Source organism: Silene latifolia, unplaced genomic scaffold (genome assembly GCF_048544455.1).
Source record: "Silene latifolia isolate original U9 population unplaced genomic scaffold, ASM4854445v1 scaffold_20.1, whole genome shotgun sequence".
NCBI classification, from domain to species: Eukaryota; Viridiplantae; Streptophyta; class Magnoliopsida; order Caryophyllales; family Caryophyllaceae; genus Silene; species Silene latifolia.
In genome coordinates this window covers 11,999,378-12,022,981 of record NW_027413163.1, presented here as the reverse complement: position 1 = coordinate 12,022,981, position 23,604 = coordinate 11,999,378, and the positions used below count along the sequence as shown (strand labels likewise).

Here is a 23,604-nt window from a genome sequence, read left to right as displayed (position 1 = left end):
CGAAAGCTAAAGAAACAATTGGATGAAGTATTAAGAGAAGATGAACTTTTTTGGTTTCAGAAATCTCGAATGGAGGCTATTTGTGACGGAGATGTAATACACGGCTGTTCCACTTGGGTACCATCATCCGTAGAAAACATAATAGGATTGAGGGGATACAGGATGTGATGAGAAATTGGGTTTGGGAGGCTGACATTATCAAAGATATGGTTCTAACCTATTTTCGAGATTTGTTTGCTGGTCCGGTTACGACTATTAATTTGGAAGGTTTGACTCTGGGAATCTTTCCTCAGTTAACGGGCCAGGAAAGGGAAAAATTAAGTCGCAACTATGTGGTTGCCGATGTTCAATATGTTCTAAATCAGATGTCATCGTTTAAAACACCCGGTCCGGACGGATTCCAAGCTCTGTTTTATCAATCGCAGTGGGACACAGTTTCACCAAGTTTGTGTGCAATGTTATTTGGTGCTCTTCATGATAATGTGTTACTAGACCTGGCAAACAGATCGGGTCGTGTCGGGTTCGTGTTCGTGTCACATGTAAACGGGTCACAGACCCTCCAACCCAAACCCGACCCAATTAAATTCCGTGTCGTGTTCGTGTCAACCCACTTACATAAATGGGTTATCAAGCGTCAACCCTAACCCGTTAATTTCGTGTCGGGTTTTCGTGTTTTGTCCATATTTGGAAACTTTAAGTATGTTTATGTGATGGAGGATCAAGAAAAATTAGGATTAATTTAGTAAACAAGTCTTTCGTGTTAGGTTCGTGTTTAGAGAGCTCAACCTAAACCCAACCCAATTAAATATCGTGTCGTGTTCGTGTCGACCCACTTACATAAATGGGTCATTAAGCCTCAACCCAAACCCGTTAATTTCGTGTCGGGTTCGTGTCGTGTTTTCGTGTCGTGTCATTATTTGCCAGCTCTATGTGTTACTAGAGGGATTAGGGGAAACTTTTATTTCTTTAATTCCTAAAGTGGATCACCCTCATCTTGTTTCACAATTCAGACTGATTGGTTTATGCAACGTGGCCTACAAGATTATCACGAAAATGATTGTCAATCGTTTAAAACATATCTTGCCTATCATTATCAATCCGGTGCAAAGTAGTTTTGTCCCACGACGTCAAATTTCTGATAACATTATTATTGTCCAAGAAGCTTTGCATTCCATGCAAAGTCGGAAAGGAAAGACTAGAATAATGGCGCTTAAATTAGGCCTTGAGAAAGCGTATGATAAACTTGAGTGGCCGTTTATTGAGTTTTCTTTACGTGATATGGGGTTACCTACTTGAATGATCAACATCATATGCGTTGCATCAAGTCCGCTACCTTAATTGTCCTTTGGAAGGGAGAACGAACGGAGCCGTTTGCACCCACACGAGGTATATTGATGCTTATATTCAAACCCTTTCCAAAGTTGTTGGCAGGTTATTACTCATTTTAATGTAGATAGTTACTTTTATGGAGTTGGTTTGATTGATTAATTTTAGGGTTTCTACCCCTTCGTCGTAATCATTTATTCGCCTTTGACTAAAATACCGCCAATGAAGAATAGATAGATAAACATATGATTGGAATGTAGGGATTATATACATTCTTGATGTTTTATTTTATTTTTGAAGTTGAGGCGAATCGGCTATGGACATCATGGGAATGTATTAGGCCTTGACGAAATTAGGTGGGCTTGAAAATTTGAAATTTTCAGTTAAAATTATCACTTTTTTTTTGTCTCCTTTAGTCCTTATTTACCTTAATGCAATACAAGTTTCCTTGAATTCATCTGTGGATGTTCGCTTTCTCGTCTGTCCATTGCAGTTTTTGTTATTTAGCGACATACGAGTCTACGACAATATGTTTTTTAAAATTGCTTTATAAATTTCAATATGATTGATTACATTGTGTATATGAATGAATCAGTAAGGAAGAGGCGATTAAGAAGATTTACAATGTCTCCTGTGAGAGATACTTTGGGTTCGGTTGTGAAGTTGATGAAGAGACTGCAAAAAAGATGGAAGGTAATGTGGCTTTCTATGTTGGCTTGTTTAGTTATATACTACTCCGTATGCATTTATTCATCTGGAAGTTGGTTTTCATGTAGGTTTGCCGGGTGTTCTTTTCGTTCTTCCGGATGCCTATGTTGATGAAGAGTACAAGGACTATGGAGGTAATATAGATAATTTCGTTTTTCATAGAATCCTTCCTAAGAAAAACAGAATGATACTTTTGATGATAAACTTAAATACTCATGAATTGTATTAACCACACCTCATAGATATTATCTCATTTTACCATTTGATTTTTTTTTGAAAGGGAAAGCCCGAAGGCTTTACTGCATAGATAACGAATCAAATAAAACAGCATTGTTCACAGTCGGCGGTAGACTATCCGACCATACAACTCTACCAGCAACAAAAGGTAAGAAATGAGCTAAAGCATGGGCGACACTATTGTTCGTACGGCTAGTATACACCCATTGAACTGAAATAAAGGAACTACAAAGCGATAAAATATCTGCAAAAACTAACACAAGATTGCTTCTCCCTGGTGCCTCCTTCCTGAGCGCCTCGACAACCGGCAAGCAGTCACTTTCAATAACCACGTGAGAATGGTGTTTCCGTAAGGCCTCCTGTACTCCTTCATATATCGCGACCGCTTCCGCCATTTGGGGCTCCCACTCCTGTTCAACGACCCACGATAGTCCCCAGAGCACTTCACCCCGCTCATCTCGACACACAGCCCCACCACTCACACCCATTCCCTCCTTCACTCCCGCATCCACATTCACCTTCACATACCCTGCGTGAGGAGCCACCCATTCTCGCTGCTTTCCACCCCCACCAGCTCCACCTTCGTGAACTCCACCCCTCGGCCTAGCAAAACCTCCCCCTTCAATCTCCTCCATCACATCTTCCACCCTACGGATAACTCCCCATGGATCCACCTCCTTCCCATCGAATACCACCTTGTTTCGATGTTCCCAAAGAGCCCAGTAACCCACCATAAAGACCGAATGCTCACGCCCTCCAATAGCCCTCCATTTAGCCTCCACCCAATCTCTTACCCCTCCAACCGAGTCCCCTGTCTCCTCGTCCAAACCCAAGCCCTCCCAAACCCTCTTCGCAACTGCACAATCACGAAATAGATGCAAATCCGACTCAAGATAAGAATTACAAAAAGAACAATAAGAGCACTCACCTCGTATTCGCGTTGCTATATTTGCCCTTGTTGCTAGCGCCTCGCTACACAGCTGCCAAAAGAAGAGCTTCACTCGGGGCCATACCGGGATTTTCCACAGCCGATTCCATAACCATTTTTCCTTCTCCCAATCAGACGCCCCTCCTACCTCCACTGACTCCGCTTCCCCTGCCAGCCTACGGTACGCTGATCTCACAGAATAGAGGCCATCCTTCTCCGCGACCCAATACCAAACATCACCCGGTTTATTTGGACTAATACGGATATTGGTGACTCGCTCTCTATCAATTGGCAGCAGCCACTGTGCAAGCAATTCATGACTCCAGCGAAGTCCATCACCTTCCAAAAAATCCGCCACCCTCAAATCTGCGAACCCTTGAACCGGTGGTGTTATGATTCGTCCAGTTTGCGTTCCTGGCAGCCATGCGTCCAACCAAACCCGTGTTGAGAGCCCATCCCCTATCCTTTTCCTCCAACCCGTCATAAGCGCCTCCCTCGCTTCAATCATCCCTCTCCAAGTGTAGCTAGGCGAGTTGCCAATTGAAGCCGACATAACATCTCCATTAGGGAAGTATTTAGCCCGCATCAGTTTCGTAAACAGACAATCAGGAACCGTGAGCAATCTCCATATCTGTTTCCCAATTAGAGCGATATTAAACATATGGAAATCACGAAAACCCATCCCCCCAAGTCCCTTCGGTTTGCACATCTTTCGCCACGCTACCCAGCTTATCCCCTTCTGCCCCTCATCATGTCCCCACCAGAAGCGAGAGATTAAAGCTCTAAGCTCGTCACAGAAGCTAACGGGAATTTTAAAGATACTCATAACATAGGTAGGGAGTGAATTGGCAACTGCCTTTATAAGAACCTCCTTACCAGCCCTAGACAATATTTTCCCGCGCCACCCACTTAGTCTTTTACTCAGCTTGTCCCTCAAGATGTCCGTTAACACCTTCTTTGATCGACCAACAACAGTTGGCAATCCCAGATATCTCTCCTGCTCCTCCACTTCCACGACACCCAATCGCGTAGCCAAGTTACTCCGCTTCTGCCTCGGTATACCTTTGCTAAATGAAACCGTAGTTTTCTCACGACTCACCAATTGCCCAGATGCATTCTCATACCGTCGAAGCACATTCGAAACAGTCTCAACCTCTTCAGTCGATGCCCTCATGAAAAAGATACTATCGTCTGCAAATAAAAGGTGCGATATCGATGGGGCAGTCCGCGCAATACGCACACCATGCAAGCTGCTTTGCTCCACAGCCCGTCTCATCAAGCTGGAAAGAACCTCCGCACAAAGGATAAACAAATACGGTGAAAGGGGATCGCCTTGTCTCAAGCCCCGTGCAGGTATAAAAGTACTTGATGGCTGCCCGTTTATTAGAACCGAGAAGGAGACCGTTTGATTTTAGTTATTAAGAGTGTTTACTTGAGAATATTTTCACAATCTATACAATAGTTGGTACTTTATAAAGATGATAATAGAAAATAGTTGTAGTAAATTAAATTTGATAAAATTTACACACTACATATATTTGGAGGGAGGACTTTATATTCGTATTAGTAGACCACCAAATTGGTGTAAGGCAACTCACTACTAGTTTGTAGTTTGTACATAGATTTTAGACACTAAAATGTGATATCCATCTTATTCTCTGCAGCGGAGCTGTTTGTTAATGGTGAAATCGTCCAGAGATCTCCATGTAAGATAAATTATAAGGATCATTGTATAGGGTACATACCTTTAGCGGAAGCAATAGTCAGATCGTCTGAAGCGTATAATAATAATAAGTAATAAGATGATTAGTATACTAGGATCTTCTCCTCCCTCTTCTAGGTTTTCCTTATGTTGACAATCAATGGGGCATGTCAACCCAATAACCTATTTATATAGGTTAGAGGTATTCTAGACAGGAAGAGAGACCTAGCCATAATAGAATCGTATTTGGGCCCCCCATCAGTGCCGCCCACGTATAATAAATGTGGCCCTACACTTATCAGTACCATCACACTATGTACTTAACCGTACTGACTGAGACAGACCTAGGCCCAATGGATCATATAACTTTAGTGGGCTTTACCGGTCACATTCAACCCGTTTTCATAAATAAGAAAACCGACTAATGGAAGTCCAAATCCAACATTCTCCCACTTGGGCGACATTGTTGGTTTTATTAAAATATTTTGTTTCAAGAAAACATTTCGAAAACTTTTATTTTGTAAAACGACTCTCGGGTTGAACAACATGGCCATTAAAAACATCTCAATCAACAGAACTCGGTCCAATAAGCAATTTAATGTGAATCATAGCGGACATAGTACAATTAAAGTCATACAAGACCTTCCATGATCACAACACCAAAAGCTTACCGACATGAGTCCCAAGTGTGACAAAGTGTAGTGTGGTTTTAGCATAATAGATCCAAACTTTAAGATGAGCATGCTTAACCACATTCGGTCACAGTCTCAAACAAGACCCACTTCTGAAGAAGTATTCCCCTTAATTACCTTAAAAGGTAAATACCACTTAAGGTATATTTATACTCATTAGAGATTAAACCACCCAGTAAAGGGTAAATACACCAAAAACAGGCAATGGCTAAACCGTCAAAATCCATTAAAGGATAACTCCACCCCTAAAGGTCAAATACACCACAACCGCAATGGCTCAAAAGCCAACATCCATTACAGGACAAAATACACCCACTAAGGGCAAAAGCTTTAATGCAGGAACATCTCTTAACGAGACACAAATTGAACTATAACAATAATCATACATGCATTAAGCTTATATTTAACATGCATACATTTAGTGAGAATTAGAACATCAACTTTATTAGCGGAATCATACAGTACCTTAAGTACCAAAATATCTCAATTACAACTCCCACTAATTCAATGCATCAAAAGAAATCATAATACTCATATCTTTAACATGCTTTTCAAAATTCAATAACCATGAGTGCTTTAGTTAATGGATCCACAATCATCTCCACATTTAAAAGAGACACAAACTCGATATTTCCAAGTTCAACCCATTCTTTAACTTTATGAATTTTCAAATCAAAAACTTAGATTTGCCAGATTTTACATTCTTCTTAGTGCATAAGACTAAACCTCTATTATCACAACTAATAGTGATAGCTTGTGTGATATGAAGAATGATCATAAAGCTATAAATGTAATCTCTCAATTTCTTGACATGATGAGTGGATGTACAGGCTGTAATCTGCCTCCATAACAGAGGTAGACAACTAGACATATTCTTTCAAGAGATAACACCACCAGTTAACATAAAAACAAATCCTATACCGGATTTCACATCATCAAACACAGCCTCGAAGGTCTAATACACACTTCAGTATACATCAAATTATAAACAACACTATCATAAAGAATTTCCTACATAGTGTTCTCATCAAGTATACTTTAAGGACGACATTCATTCTTACTTAAATTGTCACTTTTAGATATGAGAGTTACACCAGGTTATCCAACTTTATTTCTCCCTTAAGATAATCCTAGCTAACATTCTGTTAGACATGTCACACACAATCTTAATACCAAGCACAAAACATTCTTCCCCCAAATCGTTCATGTCGAAGACAATGAAAAGATTTGCTTTTGTGTTAAGCAACAAACCAAGATCATTACAACCAAGTAAAATAGCATCAACATAAAGAATGAGGAATATCAATTCAATATCCTCCCACTGATCTTGTAATATATGTGCAATTATCATTAATATTTCAACAAGTCCATTAAACTTCCCAAACTTATAAAACTTCATATACCACTGACAAAAACCTTGTTTCAATTCATAAATTGATTCCTTCAATTTACATACCATATGTTCTTTAACTTTCTCAACAAAATCATTCAAAACAGAACAATGAGAATATCCATTTTAGTATAACTTTAAATCATGAACAATGAAAGACCTAAGAATCCTTTGAAGTAATAGGTGAAACTGTTTCATTGAAATTCACACCTTCTCTTTTAGTATAACCCTTTGTCACAAATCTCTTTAGGTTTCTTAACACCACCTTTAAAAAACTAACATTATTTTAGAGATTCACTTTACACCCGACTGGATTAAAAAAACAAAACCCACTGGAGTAACAATTAACTCCTAAACTTTATTATGTGTCTTATCGATTGCATCTCATCACATATATAACCTCTTTTCATTTATCTGCTTACACAAAACAAAAAAACCTTGTGTATAGGTTATAATCTAAACTGTTTCACTCAAGTCATAATCAACTTCCTCGATATAGACAACAAAATCACCATACGTAAATGCATGATTTCTCTTTAAAAGCAGCTTAGAGTTGCAACAACATCTGACAAATTATTCAAGGATTGTGAAATAACATTATTGGTCATCATACTTCCCCCATTAGAAAAGGAAGAATAATATTTTTCTAATGCATAAATAAAAGACCAACAAACTCATGATGAGACAAACGGGCCTTTTGTTACAACAATAGGCCTCTAAGCCATTTTCTAGAAATTTAACTGCTGTATACTCTACAAATCTTAAACTTTAAAATTCTACAGGATAAGTAACAAAGAATTTAGGAGTGGTTTTGGGATCAAAAATTTTCCAGAAAGATTATAAATATAAATTCCCAACTTAACTGTCAGCCACACACCCTAAAAAAAAAAGTTCAAACTTGGCTTTCATCCATCCATAGTTCATAAGACACTTAAAAAAAAGTTTTCAGGTATTGGGTCCAAGATATATAAGGCACCTTTAAAAGCTTTACCTCAGATAAAATCTGTTAATTTGTTTCTCGAATCAAACTCCTCTCCCTATCTTTATAAGTACAATTACAACGCTCAGTTCGCCGTTTTGTTAAAGAAGATTTGGCATCGTATATTGCCCAACAATAACTATAAAACAAAAAACTCATATACAACCATGAATCACCATGTTTAATTTGGCATAACAACTTTCCAACTCGGTATCATCTTTCAGTCTTAATAATGGTCATACATAACAAGCTCTAAACCTTAACAATAAATACTTTAAACTTAACAAGAGTCTTAGACTTACTACTTATAAAGTAAACATAACCACATCTAGAACAACCATCAATGAATGTGATATACAACGTCTTTCCACAAATATATAGTAGTGGTTCACTAATGTTAGTGTGAATATCCTTTAAGAGTTCTTTAAAATTAAGTCCAGATGCAATTTCACATTTGACAAGTCCATGAAATTTCTCTTTAGAAACATGGCTAAGAATCCTATGCCATAAAATAAAAGAAGATAAAAAATTCTTTGGTCAATCTTCTTTTAGTTCCAACACTCTCAACATTCAAGAAAATATCATGGGAAATCAAATCCAATCCAATTAATACAAATCACCACAAAAGAAAACATTTCCAATCATATGAGAGTTATAAAATAATTCAACCTTTTAATTATAAGTGACCAAACGAAATCCACACATGTCAAATTGCGAAATAGAATCAAAAATCAAATTTCATCTCATATACGACACATAAAGAATATTTTCTAGAGTCAAATAAAAACCTGAACTAAGCTTTAAGACAACTTTTCTGTTGAAATCCACATCAAGTTTCCCGTCATTCATTGCGGACACGGTGACTATAACCTCACTTAGTGTTTATTTATTTTGGAACCCTTTAAGGAGAATACAAACATAAACAAATGATCCACTATCTAACCATCAAGAATGAGGTGACACATCTCAAACATGATTCAAAACAAATCGAGGCCAATAAATTATCTCATCATTATCCTTGCTAACTAGACTTTGCATTTTAAATACTTTATCAATTTATGACTAGTCTGGTCGCAAGACAAATAGGCAAGTCCAATAGTAATACTAGATTCTTTATTACTCTTTACCACATTACCCTTAGAAGTATGACACGGACTATACTTTTGATAGAGACCAAGTTTGTGTTAAGGGTTAGACTTGTTCTTTTGGAAGTTATTCTCTTTAGTGTTCTTGTATAAATGTTACCTGACCTCCCCTTTGAAAATAATTGTTTAATGAATAAGTTCACAACTTCTTACTTTATCTCCTTTTCTTTTTCAATACTCACTCATATAAAATAAGTCCTTGACAGTCCATGTATCAGTTTGGGGCAGTAAGCTATTTTGAAGTGACTCCTTTCCGGGAAGAGAATTAAGAATTTAACCGACAAGGAATAAACTCAACAACGGGTACTTTGTATTTAGTAAGATGATATGCACTTCAATACTACTAATCACATCATACATGATTTAAATTAATAGGGCAGTCCATTAATTCCTTTAAATTCCCAGACATCGAATTCTTCATTATCAACATACACAATTTATGTATGTACCAATTCCCACCTATAAAGGTGATAGTCATTTTAAGCTTGAGTACTCTCATGTAGTACGAGTGCAAGACATTTGTGCCCAGTTAAGTCGATATATCCATATATTAATCAAATAAACCAATGGCCAACTTAACATCACTTTCCACTTAACAAAAGTATTCTCATTTATACTCTTAATAGCACAAATTTCATTGTTCAAAGAAAATTTATTAACTAAAATAATAGATCAAGGCCACTATTAGCATGATATGGGTATAATTTCTTTATAACGTTACACAAGAATATGCTAGGGGAGTCGCAATATTCTCACAGGAATTCATATTATATTTTATGCATTCACCTTTGGGCAGAATACATAAAACACAATAACTACCTCCAACAGGAATCATATTATACCTTATGCATTCCCCTTTGGCAGAATACACAAGACATAATAACTACCTCCAAGTAAATAGACAAGGAAATTTCTCAAAAATAAATCACCTTTGGGCAGATAAATTTCCAAGAAATCAAATTATCACACTTGTATTTACTCAACCACTTACTCAAATTAACTTATACAACTTCCCCCTTTGGGCAGGAAATTATAGAAACTAATTTAAGAAGCACAAACATTTCGGAATCCTTACGATTTATTAAATATTACTCCGTAGTAGATAGCCCGCTTTGGCCAAGCTAACCACTGCAATTAAAATAAATCACCGAAACAACCCGTATATTAAACTCATGCTCTATATTAAACTGATATTTATTCCATACACTTTTCTATAACTTTGTCGTTGATATGCAACATAGAATCAATTCAATTAGGCAAACAAGGTATCAACCATTTGCTTATACACAAAATGATCTGACCAAGTTTGTTATATGGATTATGATATTATAAATTAATAAGCCGCATCATCAAAAGGTCATGACTTTGCAAAATTCCATGATTTCTTTAATTCAATTGCACTAACCTCCAAAATCAAAGATCAATTATACTTTGGTAACGCATAAAAAAAAAATAACAAATTCATCCTCAATATTAGAAATTTACAGCCATAATTCATATACGATTAATATTTCACACACGGGAAAGAGTATGATATATAGTTCTCCGTATTATGCAGGTGATACTAATTATGAAGGTTAGAAAGGGATGAATTATCGAAAGTTGACCAAATTGTAACGTGCAACAAAAAAAACAAAGAAAACCAAGAATACATGGTCAACTCTCAAGACAAACAGATGAATTCATGTCTTACTTTAGTCCATAATAAGTGACTTCATCATAATTTTTTATAATCTAAAGTAAATATGAATCACTACGCAAGACAACTAAAGTATTAATCATCGTCGTAATAATTGTGGATCAAACGGGTAGAAAAATAATTATGGAATTATAATTATAATAAACCCTAATACAATCCTGCTCTGATACCACATGTAAGATAAATTATAAGGATCATTGTATAGATATGTGCATACCTTTAGCGGAAGCAATAATGATCGTCCTGGCGTATAATAATAATAAGTAATAAGATGATTAGTATACTAGGATCTTCTCCTCCCTCTTCTAGGTTTTCCTTATGTTGACAATCAATGGGGCATGTCAACCCAATAACCTATTTATATAGGTTAGAGGTATTCTAGACAGGAAGAGAGACCTAGCCATAATAGAATCGTATTTGGGCCCCCATTCAGCCGCCCGTAGCACAATAAAAGCCCTACACTTATCGTCTGTCACACTATGTACTTAACTTAACATCTTGATGAGACACCTAGACCCAATGGATCATATAACTTTAGTGGGCTTTACCGGTCACATTCAACCCGTTTTCATAAATAAGAAAACCGACTAATGGAAGTCCAAATCCAACACTCCAGAGAGGCAAAGGAGAGTTGAGACAGTTGCTCCAAGACATGGTGATAGGCCAAGATCTGGTGATAGAAGTCGTTATAAGATGAGGGAAACGGGGATGTAGTAAATTACCCCATAATTTATGTATTCTGTGCAATTCAATTCCCTAAGTTTCACTTGTAGCAAATTATCCTCATAAGTTTTTTAAAATGTGCAATTAACCCAAATCAATTTTCCTAGCATTGTTTTTAATTAAAACTTATTATTTTCTATTATAAAAATCATTTTAAACATATCTATTAAAAAATAAAATAGAATATTTACATATTCACCAAAAAAATGTGAACCAAATTTAAGATCAAAAAATTTGGGCAAGTAACTTTTCATTGTAACTTCACTCGAAAATAAAAATTCTCATATTATGAATGCTTTTTTACCAAAAAAAAAAAATATATATTTGATTATGCTATCTAATAATTAGGTATTTTAGGAATAATATTTGCTCAATAATTTTGACTTTTAATAACAGTAAATATATTTAATTTAGTAAATTTTATTAATTTTATTATTAAAAATGAAATATGTGGTGAATTGCACATTAAGAGAAACTTATGGGGCTTATTTGCTACATTTATAAGTTAAGTGACTTAACTGCATATACTATCCGCTGCCAAAAAAAATAAGAGGCCCCAAACTTTACAAAATTCAGAACCGACCGATCGAAGCCAAATTCCAAAACTATCGTTGCGGCGTTATGGTGTGAATTAAAATTTGACAAAACAAAATCCTCTAATCTGCGACTAATAACTGCAAATTCATAAAGCAAATCTATATATCTATCTATATTAATAAAGGAAGCTTTTTTCGAGCGATTACAGAGATTCCAACTTTTGTGAATGACTCCGGAGTAATATTTATCCAAGTTATACCAAACTACTAATACTCAAAAGAATAATTATCGTAAAATAGATACAGTAGATAATATATAAAAAAATCAGTGTTTATACGTCCATAGAATTTCTTCCTAGCTACTTACGTGATACGTCTGTCATATAGCAATATTATATATTAGATTATTAATTAATAGAATAACAAGAGTTATATAGGAGTTCAAACTTGTGTTTATTTGACCTATAAAAGAGACTATATACAACTTTCAATGGAATCAAACCCATCTAATTTCATATTATTTCTCTCATAGATTTCTTTTGGTTTCTTTTTCATATACGTTATTACGCTAGATTTACTCCTGATTGATGTGTTAATATATACATTATGATTAATTAATTGTTATGCATGCTAATAATATGTTTGCTTATTAGTTATTATGTTATACTATAGTGTTTTTTCTTAGCCAATATTAACTGTGCAATTTGGTTCAAAATTTCAGGTACAATATTAAATTCAGTGTATAATGGGTTGTTTAATTTAATTCATGGGAGAATTTGTGAATTCATGGAGCAAATCTACAAATCTTCAATTTTTGCGGCATACTACGACACCATGGTGTTACAGCTACAAAATATTAGGGGCGTCTTAACAATCACAATGGCCCGGTGCTCCGCAAGAAAATGAGGCCCCAAAAATTACATTTAAAATTTTATATAGCCAATAAACATAGAGTTGATTATTCATTTGCCAAAAAACAAAAAGCATAGAACTAAAATTTGATAACATCATCTATTTATTAAAAACAAAATCACTTGTATTTGATAACTCCTCATATTTACTTGAAAAGTACCCTCCTCCGAGCTTTTCTTGAAACAAATATTTCAATCAAACTTCCGTAATCAACCCCAAATTTGATCTACAAGACCTGGACAAAATACAACACACATAAATTAAAATAAGTAAATGAAATTTAATTATGTAGAACAAATTAACAACAACTTGACAAAAGAATTTTGTCAGATGTCACAAAGACTAAACGGCCAAAGTGCCAAACATGTGATGATTATTAAGATCAAAGAAATTACAACTTAAAACTGATTGTTAAAGAAAATTAAAAGAAAAATTTACCTGATATCTCCTTCAGTCCTTTGTTACGCTTTTCAATCAGAAAATCGAGCGATTGTGATGATTTGTTCTAAAAATAAATAATAGCTAGAACTTTGTTAGATGGGTAATCTTATTGAAATAAAAATTTGGAGAATACAAGTGATTATTGTGAATTTGAGAGAGATATATAATCAGAAAATAAGATTGTTTGATTATTTTCAGTATATGAGATTAATGGGAAATTGGGAATCTTAAAGCTATATTGGGAAGGAGAAGGAGAAGATTACGCTGATTGATAGTGTTTGATATCTTAAACGTTATTCACTCATTCATTAAGGAAACAATACGGAATAGGAGAAGTTTTTGATTTTGATTTTTTTTTTTTAAACTGGCCGAGTTTTTGGGCCGAAATTTTGGAGGCCCGGTTCCTGGGCTCAGCCTGAACCGGCCCAAAGCCGCCCCTGCAAAATATATTACAACACATTCTCTGCTATCATACACGAGTAGTAAGGTTGTAAAAGTTTGGATGATTTTTAATCTCGAAAAAGTTTTACGATAGTAATGTCGATGACATAGTTCTATTCAATAATCTATAAAGATAGTGTGGACATGACTTATGATTCACTCGAGACACGGAGTAAAATTTATTAGTCTTGCGAAGATACAAAGACTCCCATGATAATAAAATACCTTATTGTAAGTTTTACTACGGTGTATATGTTTGTAATACTTTTTTTCATTGTTGCTTCCTTGCTTTAGTCTTAGTTGACTTAAATGCATGGAGATTTTATACGTGGACTTTACGTTTTGTTATTTTTTAATTAGTTCATGACATAAGTTTATATTGATTGAGAAATTTTGTAAAATCTACTATGGTGTTATAAGCCTAATCCGCCTAATTAACTCATGACTATGATTACAAGTGGAATTTCTCTCTTGCAATTGTATGAGTATTTGACGTGTACTACTAATAATAATAATATTTATTAGGTGCATTTTTTAGATGAAATCTTCTGCTATAAGGCATTAAAAAACACACTTTTCAACTCATAATCGGAAAAAAATAGCTAATACCCTAACTATAGATAATACCCTAGCTATTCTCAGTTAGTTAGTCGCCCTTATGATATAAAGGTATTCGTTTTATAGGTAAAATGAGTTAATAATCGAATACAGAACTACGCTATTTAAATAGTTGGGACAAAGTTTTGTTATTCCCTAACTAGATATTACTCCATTCTCTTCATCTATGTATATGAGTAATACTTAACCCATTTTAACTATAAAACGGATATATATATCCGACTTAAACAACAATTTGCAGTTCTTACTAAACCCAAAAACTAACCTTCCAATATACTTCGTAGATAAATAGAAAAGTACTCCCTCCTATTCAAAGTTTTCTTCTCTACTTTCATTTTGGATTTATTCATCTTTTTTTCCCTCTTTTCCTTTTTGTATTCATTCCCTTAATTTAAGTGTACAAATAAAAGGGGAAGAAAACTTAAATAGAAGAGAGTTAAAAGGAATACTCCATATTAGTCGAAGGGTGGGACTTACAAAAAAAATCACGATAACAGCTAATAGCTTAGGTTAAAAGTATTACGAAGTATAGTTCAGCTGAAACAATAACATTCCATAACTGAATCTATAACATTCCATATCATTGTACATATTTTCCAGTCCGGATCCTGTGTCCCAATTTTGTGTCTCATCTTATGTCACATTGCTTTTATCTTTTGACAAATAATCATCTTATAATATTTCTACAATTATTTTCTATGATTAAAGCTTATGTGTCAAATGGAGAATTAATAGGACACAAAATGGGACACGAAAATGGGACATGAGATCCGGATTCGTTTCTAACTAACTATTGCTATTTACGCCCTATTTTTTTCAGCTTAATTTCAACTTTCATTCAGCTTTGCTAGCTCAATTTTTTTCTCCTCTATTCATCCAACCAATTTAATTCACTTCAGCATCATTAAGCTTACTTCATTTCAATTCAGCTTTAAACAACCCAAAAAAAAGGGTCTTACTTATTTTGATTGTTTGGCTAGCCTGACATTGCTTTTATTACACCACAAATATTTTCAATATTTTCTTTTCTAACTCGGATCTCACAAACTACCGCGGGTCTACTATTTCTTACTCTGTAGTCCGTAGTAAACGAATTTGCTTGGCTTAATGATTATCTAGCTACAAGATGAATGCTTATGCTTCTATGTGTTCCAATTTAATTGTGTAGTGTATTAGTAGGTCTCTCTTGAGAGTCGGTTTCTCACTAAATTTACTGAGAGACGGTCTCTTAATAAGGCATATTTTAATGAACTTATTTTAATGGCATGTTAACTCTATAATATAATAATCCAGCACATTATTAAAGACTTTAAGTTTAGGCCCGTGCATCGCACGGGCATTAAATCTAGTCTAGTCTAGTATGTATATAAAAGAGAGTTTTTTCGAGCGATTCTAGAGCGTCCACATCATCAATAATTAATTTAGGAAAGTTTCATAAATAATATTTTCCACATAAAAAAATAAAGTGGAGAATCTTTTAATTATTATAATATCTATATTTCCTATTTTATTTTCATGAGAAGTTTCTAATTTTCATATAAAAAATTTGACATTTCATTTGACAAAAAAATATCGTTATAAAAATTATGAAGATAATATAATTAGATTCGTGGTAAAAAATGTTTTCATTAGAGTATAAATTTCATATGATTTGCACATATTAAAGATGTTGTACTTCTTAATACGTTATATGTCTCACATTGAAAAACAATGTTAGTGTGCTGATTATAATACGTATAAATTATAGAATTGTCCCACATTGAAAGATTAACATAAGGTGGGTGTTCCTATGATTATAAATAGGAGTCATCATTGGAACTTATATACCAACCAAAAACCTTTTGAGTCTCTTAAGTAGGGATGGCAGTGGGTCGGGGACCCGACCCAGACCCTTAGGGTCGGACCCTAATGGGTCGGGTCTGGGTCTCATTTTTTCAGACCCAATGGGTATGGGTCGGGTATGGGTTTTAGATAAATATTTCGGGTCCGGGTAAGGGTCTGATTTATGGGACCCGGGCCCGACCCTTAGACCCTAATAATTTAAAAAAAAAAAAAAACTTTTAACCTAACAAAAGACAGCCGTTCCTCACTTCCTCTCACACCCAATTATTTCCTCTTTTCTATTCTAACTTATAACCCTAAATTCACCTTCCATCAATCTCCATTAATTCACCTCCAAAACCACATCTAAAATGGTCACCTTCCATCAATCTCCATTAATTCACCTCCAAGTGTGTCGGCTCTATCAACAAGGATGTAGTTTTTGTCATACAGATACTCATCATCTCCTCTCACATTTCTCTCGTTTTTCTGTATTGTTCCTTCATCTTCCTTAACTCTCAGGTCCTCAAATTCCTCTTTTCGTATGGTTATGTATCTTTTTCCTTATTGGCCCCTTTGCTCCTCTTTCTCTTACTACTGGAGATATAAGAGTTGGGCATGAACAAATAACTCATATTGAATTGATGATGATGAATGAACGAAAAAATTGATTAATAAAAAAAACAAATGTAAAAGATCTGATCTTTATAAGGAATTTAATCTTTGAAATCTCACTGTTTAATCATGTATTTTTGGAATTTAATCATGTATTTTTGGACTTTAATCTTTGAAATCTCACTGTTTGTGTTTGATTTATAAAGCTAACATGGAGTTTTGAAGCCCCTGGTAGTATATTTACTTGGTACACCATTGAAATTACAAAGACACAATATTTACTCTAGACCCGCGGGTAGACCCGACCTGGACCCGGACCCATTGGGTATGGGTAAGGGTCTGATAATTTTAGACCCTATAGGGTCTGGGTCGGGTCCGGGTCCAGAGTCGGGGGTCCGGGTCCGGTTCTTACTGGACCCGACCCAGACCCGACCCATTGTCATCCCTACTCTTAAGTATTGTTTTGGAGAGCTCTTAAGAGTTTATATCATTATCTTCACAGTATAATATAAATATATTTTCTATATTATGTATTATATTCAAGTGATGTTTATAATCTTTACATAAAAACTTATACATCTCATTTCCCAAAAAAGTATTATAAAAAAAATTATGAAAATTATATTATAATAGATTCTTGGTAAAAGAAATGCTAACATTAGAATATAGTATCATATTATTTTCATATATTTTTAATTATGATAAAAAATTAAAAACAAACGTACGAATATTAATAGATAATACTCCCTCCATTCAGGACCAGATACAACATTTTCATTTACACACCTGGCAAGACACAAATTACGACGTAAATATCTTTAAGTTTACGTTATAAAAAATTTAAAAATTTGATATTCTCATTGTACTTTATAGGTGAATCAAATAAGATCTCACATGACCATATTTTGTCTTAAATATTGCAAGAAATCATAAAGATTCTATTCGTTCATGAATAGTATAAAAAAGGGAATGTTGTATTTGTTTTGAATCGAGGGAGTATAGTATTTGCTCATTATTATTAATCCGGGTTAGATGTCGAATTATGTGCGAAAAAGATGGTGTATTTCTAAGTATGTTATTTGTCCCACATTGAAAAATATGTTGGTGTGGTGAATATATTACGTATAAATAATAGAATTGTTCCACATCGAAAGTTTAGCATAAGGTGGGTGATCATATGATTATAAATAGAAGGCATCTTTAGAACCTAAATACCAACCCAAAACCTTATGAGTCTCTTAAGCATTGTCTTGGAGACCTCTTAAGAGTTTATTATCATTATATCCACGGTATGATATATATATTTGCACATATTTTAATTATGATAAGAAGTTAAAAAAAATGTACTATACGAATATTAATAAATAGTATAGTATTTGCTTATTATTATCAAACTGGGTTAGATGTCGAACTAGGTGCGAAAAAGATGGTGTATTTCTAAGTATATTGTTTGTCCCACATTGAAAAATAATGTAGGTGTGGTAAATATATTACATATAAATAGCTGAATTGTCCCACATTAGAAGATTATCATGAGGTGAGGTATCACGTGATTATAAATAGGAGTCATATTTGAAATTTAGGGGTATCAACCCAAAATCTTTTGAATCGCTTAAATATTATCTTAGAGTGTTCTTATAAGAGTTTGTATTAACGGCAAACCTTAGTTACAACAATACCATACAAATATTAATCACGTAGATATTTATAAAAGCGATTATATGTTACTATATTAGTTATATTATAATGTTTGTTTTAAGACAACCGATAGTATAATAACTTTATTTAAGACAAAATCATAATTAAAAATAAAATGGGTGCTAAATATACATAAATTGGTTATTAATGTGTCATATATAATGATAATCTCTGCACTAAAATAGAAAATTTATGAATTATAATACAATCAAGTGCTGCATAAAAAGATCTTGAATCCACAAACAAATCAATAATGAGCTATTTTACTTTGATAAATAGTAGAACTAAATCATTTTAACTTTCAAATATAGTTAATTATTATGCCTCATTACATTTGAGTAACTAAAATACATCATAATTTTTAACCATTAATCAAAATCGCACCAAAAAAAAGAAAATATTTTGCATTTATTTATACATTTTATTGCTCCCTCAATTACATCTTAAAAGTTTTCCTATGAAAAAAATGTAATTTAAATCATATCATTTGTACATATTTTAATTATGACAAAAAATGGAAAAAAAAACGTAAGAATATAAATAGATAGTATAATATTTTCTCATTATTAAATCGGATTGGATATCGAAATAGGTGCCAAAAAGATGGTGTACTTCTTCGTGTGTTATTTGTCCCACATTGAAAAATAACGTAGGTGTGGTAAATATACTACATATAAATAGTTGAATTGTCTCACATCAGAAAATTATCATAAGGTGGGGTGATCCTACAAATTACTTTAGGAAAGTATCATAAATAATATTTTTTGATGTAAAAAATAAAGTGGAGAATCTTTTAATTATTATAATATTTATTTTCTATATGATATTCAAGTGATGTTTCTAATTTTTATATAAAAACGTTTACATTTTATTCGGCAAAAAAATATCGTTAAGAAAATTATGAAAATAACATAATTTGATTCCTGGTAAAAATGCTATAATTAGCGTATAGATTTCATATAATTTGTACATATATAAAATTGTGTACTTCTTAATATGTTATATGTCGCACATTGGAAAATAATGTAGGATTATATAAAAATAATAGAATTGTCCCACATCGAAAGATTAACATATGGTGGTGATGGGGCATATTCTGCACCCGCTGACCAGTCAGCATATTGAGCAAGGTCAAAGATATCCACAGCAAGTCAACGGCTTAGACAGCCTAACCGACGAGGCCTGTCGGCCTGACAGATGGGTCCCGGCCGGGGCAACTAGCCAGCCGGGCCACATATCCCCGAACTCATATCCAAGACCCCTCGGCGGTGAGTCAACAGGGCCCGCCGGCCTGCCATGGGTCCCTCGGCCGAGGGGTAGATCAGTCTTTCCACCTGCTAGCCACTTGGCCACTACGTGACAAAAGGTGAAAGTCTATAAATACTTCTCTACTCTCATTGAGTAAGGGATCCAGAATTTAACCTAAGAATCACTATTCATCTGGTAATATCTTCCTTATCTCTCTACAATATATATACTTCACCAAGTAACAGCAACTTACCTCTCTAAGTTACTGACTTGAGCGTCGGAGTGAGTTCGCTCGGCCCAAAGCCGAGCCCTCAGTTTGTTCATCGTTTCAGGAGACCGCAAGGAGGATTCAACCAAAGACGCCATTCTACAAGCACGGGTGGTAACTTATAACTGCTCTGGAATTACACCCAGAACAATTGGCGCCGTCTGTGGGGAAAAGACACTAGAAGCTAGTCACATTCATTCCCAGAAAAAAAAAAAAAACCAAAACAAAAACCCACCCAAAAAGCTAAGAAGATGTCGAAACAACCAGAGAAGGTGTTGGTGGAAAACAAATTCTACCAAGACGACACATTCCACAACTCGAAAATCGGGCAGGTCCCCACCGGCCGTATCACGATACGACGAACGGACGCCAAAGGAACAAGATGTGCCGCTGCCCGCCGACCAGGTCACCATCATGGGACATGTGGTTGATGCAGCAAAGCTGAAGCTACTCCTGGACATAATTGCCAGTACGCCGGCTCACACTGTCACATCGACAAGAGCGGCGGAACCCGTCCGGGAGACGAGGGCCCAGAATGTGACTCCAAGAGACTTGAATGGAGCACTGGAAGAAGCTGGCCCTGTCAAGACGTCGGGGGAGCCCAGAGCGCTAGTGGTAGACCTTAGTCCTTCCCGCACTCGCGAAAGGGCGGCGTCGTCGCAGCGCCGACGAGGCACCCCCCAGAGGAGTGAAAGAAGTCCGACTCACCAGAGTCGGAGAAGAAGCCCGACTCACCAGAGTCGGAGAAGAAGCCCCTCCCGCCACAGAGAGAGGAGCCGGACTAGGGATGTGAGGAGCCGATCGCCGCGTGTCGTTCGACACGTGGTCAGACAGCCCCTCAGCGCCTACATCCTAGATACCCCGGTGCCGACTAAGCTGAAGTTACCATCTATAGCATACAAAGGAGAAGGCGGCCCAACCGACCACGCCGAGGCTTACGAGTCTCACATGTCAGTATGGGAGCAACCCGATGAGGTTTGGTGCCGAGTCTTCCCAACGACACTGCACGGGATGGCACAAAGTTGGTACAAGGGGCTACCCGACGGGTCGGTATACTGTTACGCCGACCTAAAAGACACGTTCCTAGCCCAGTATTCCTGCAATAAGAGGAGGGCCGTGGAGACCTCGGACCTCCTGACTATCAGACAGGAAGGAGGCGAGTCTCTCCGAAGTTATGTGAAGAGGTTCGACGCCAAGGTTCAGCAGATCCGTGAGCTGAACAGCGAACTGGCAGCCTTCGCGCTGATGAAAGGCCTCCCGAGAGGAGACCTAAAGAATGAGCTCATCAAGTGCGGCGACCAGAGGTTAGACTCCGCCAGGAAAATGGCCGATCAAGCCATTAAGGTGGAGGACTACCATAAGACCTGGGTAGGCCCCAGCGAGGCCGAGCACTCAGAAAGAAAAAGCCGCCGGGAGGACAACCCGGATGAAAGACGCCGTGACGATAATAGGTCACGGTCTGACAGGTCCACCAGGAAACAGAACTCGGCGGACGCCGGGGGGAGTTCGGGAACGAACCGCCAGAGGCGGTACAATGATCACACCCCCCTGGCCGTGTCTGCCGCCGAGGTTTTTGCCCTGAGCAAGAGCGAGGGTCAGAAGTGGGAGAGGCCTCCCAGGCCGAGAAGTGACGGTGACACGAGCCAGTACTGTGAGTACCACGGCCACACCGGTCACCTTACTGACAACTGCCGACATCTGAAGAATGTCATTGAAGAACTGATCCGGAAGGGGAGCCTCGGCAAGTATGTTGCCAAAGGCCAAAAGACCGACGGTTCAGATAAGAAATCCGTCTTCGAACGGATAGGAGTAATCCATGTTGTCATCGGGGGCAACGAGAACGGTGGTCCGCTCATGGGCACAAACGGCACCTGAACGAGCTATATCAGGCCATCAACTTTGTGCCCAAAACAGCGATCCCCGCTTCCAGCATCCCCGATATGACTATTGGAAAGAAGGACTACGAGGGAGTCATCGCCCCTCACAGCGACCCACTCGTAGTCCACTTGGACATAGCCAACCACCTGGTGAAGAGGTGCTTGATTGACACAGGCGCCTACACAAACATTATGTACAGCGAATGCTTTCTCAACCTCGGTCTGAAGGTTGAAAACTTGAGCCCCTGCACCAGCCCGTTGTACGACTTTTTCGGAGCCGGCACCGGTACCCCTTGGGTCAATCAGGCTGCCGGTGAGGTTCGGCGAGGGAAGTGCGGCCAAGAACGTTATGTCTGAGTTCGTGGTCATTGACGGCTCGTCCGCCTACAACGTTCTCATAGGCCGAGTCACCCTGAGCGAGACTGATGCAGTAATGTCCATCCGGGCTTTGACATTGATGTATGTCTCAGACCGGGGGGAAGCGCATAAGCTCGTTTCAAAGAACGAAAAGGACGAAGTGGTCAATGTCCAAGTATCCGCCAGAGGGTGCAACATGCAATCTCTCAAAGTGGCGAAGGAGTCAGAGAAGGGGAAGAGCCCATCCTTGCAACAGGAGGGCGAGCGCATGGGTACCACCGTCGGCATGGTTGAAGGAGCGGAGACCGAAGAGGTAGAGATTGACCCAGGCCGCACCGTAACTATCGGTGTTAACCTGGGGCCAAAATTCAGAGCCGCACTCCTAGATCTGCTGAGAAAGAACAAAGACGTCTTCGCCTACTCAGCGGCCGAGATGCCAGGCGTGAGCCAGGAAGTAATTGTTCACAAACTAAACGTACTCCCCACCGCTCGCCCTGTCAAGCAAAGGATGAGGAACTCCTCGGCTGAGAAGGATGAGGCCATCAAAGCCGAGGTAGATAAATTACTGGCGGCAGGCTTCATCATGCCTTGTACCTATCCTGAGTGGTTAGCTAATGTAATGGTGAGGAAATCATCGGGGGCATGGAGGATGTGCGTGGATTTTACCAATCTTAATAAAGCATGCCCCAAAGATTGCTATCCCTTGCCTCGAATAGATAGCTTAATCGACGCGACGGCAGGCTATACTATCTTGAGCTGCTTTGGACGCCTTCTCGGGTATCATCGGTGTTCATGGCCGAGGAAGACATGCCTAAATGCGCATTCATCACTGCTAACGGCACATACATGTACAAAATGATGCCGTTTGGTTTAAAGAACGCCGGTGCAACTTACACAAGACTGGTGGACAAAGTATTCCAAAATCAAAAAGGGCGAAACATCGAGGCTTACGTCGACGATGCTATTGTAAAAAGCAAGTCCGACAGCGAGCACTTAGCCGATTTACACGAGACATTTTGTTCACTGAGGAAGTACAAGATGAAGCTCAACCCAATGAAATGCAACTTCGGTGTCCGGGCAGGTAAGTTCCTCGGCGTACTTGTCAGTGCCAGGGGAATTGACGCCAATCCAGACAAGGTCCAGGCGATCCTAGATCTGCCGAAGCCGAGGAATCGAAAGGAGGTCATGATGCTGACCGGGAGGATGGCGGCTCTAGCCCGTTTCATCTCTCGGTCAGCCGACA

The 23,604-nt window shown here is 37.2% G+C and overlaps 1 long non-coding RNA gene across 1 annotated transcript; it reads left to right on the top strand.

Annotated features, from left to right (window-relative positions):
- The first annotated feature begins 1,390 nt into the window (after positions 1 to 1,390).
- LOC141638401 (uncharacterized) lies at positions 1,391 to 2,147 on the top strand. The gene is made up of 3 exons (XR_012542081.1): positions 1,391 to 1,431; positions 1,922 to 2,019; positions 2,103 to 2,147. It is a non-coding gene; the product is annotated as an uncharacterized LOC141638401 (long non-coding RNA).
- Positions 2,148 to 23,604: the final 21,457 nt, after the last annotated feature.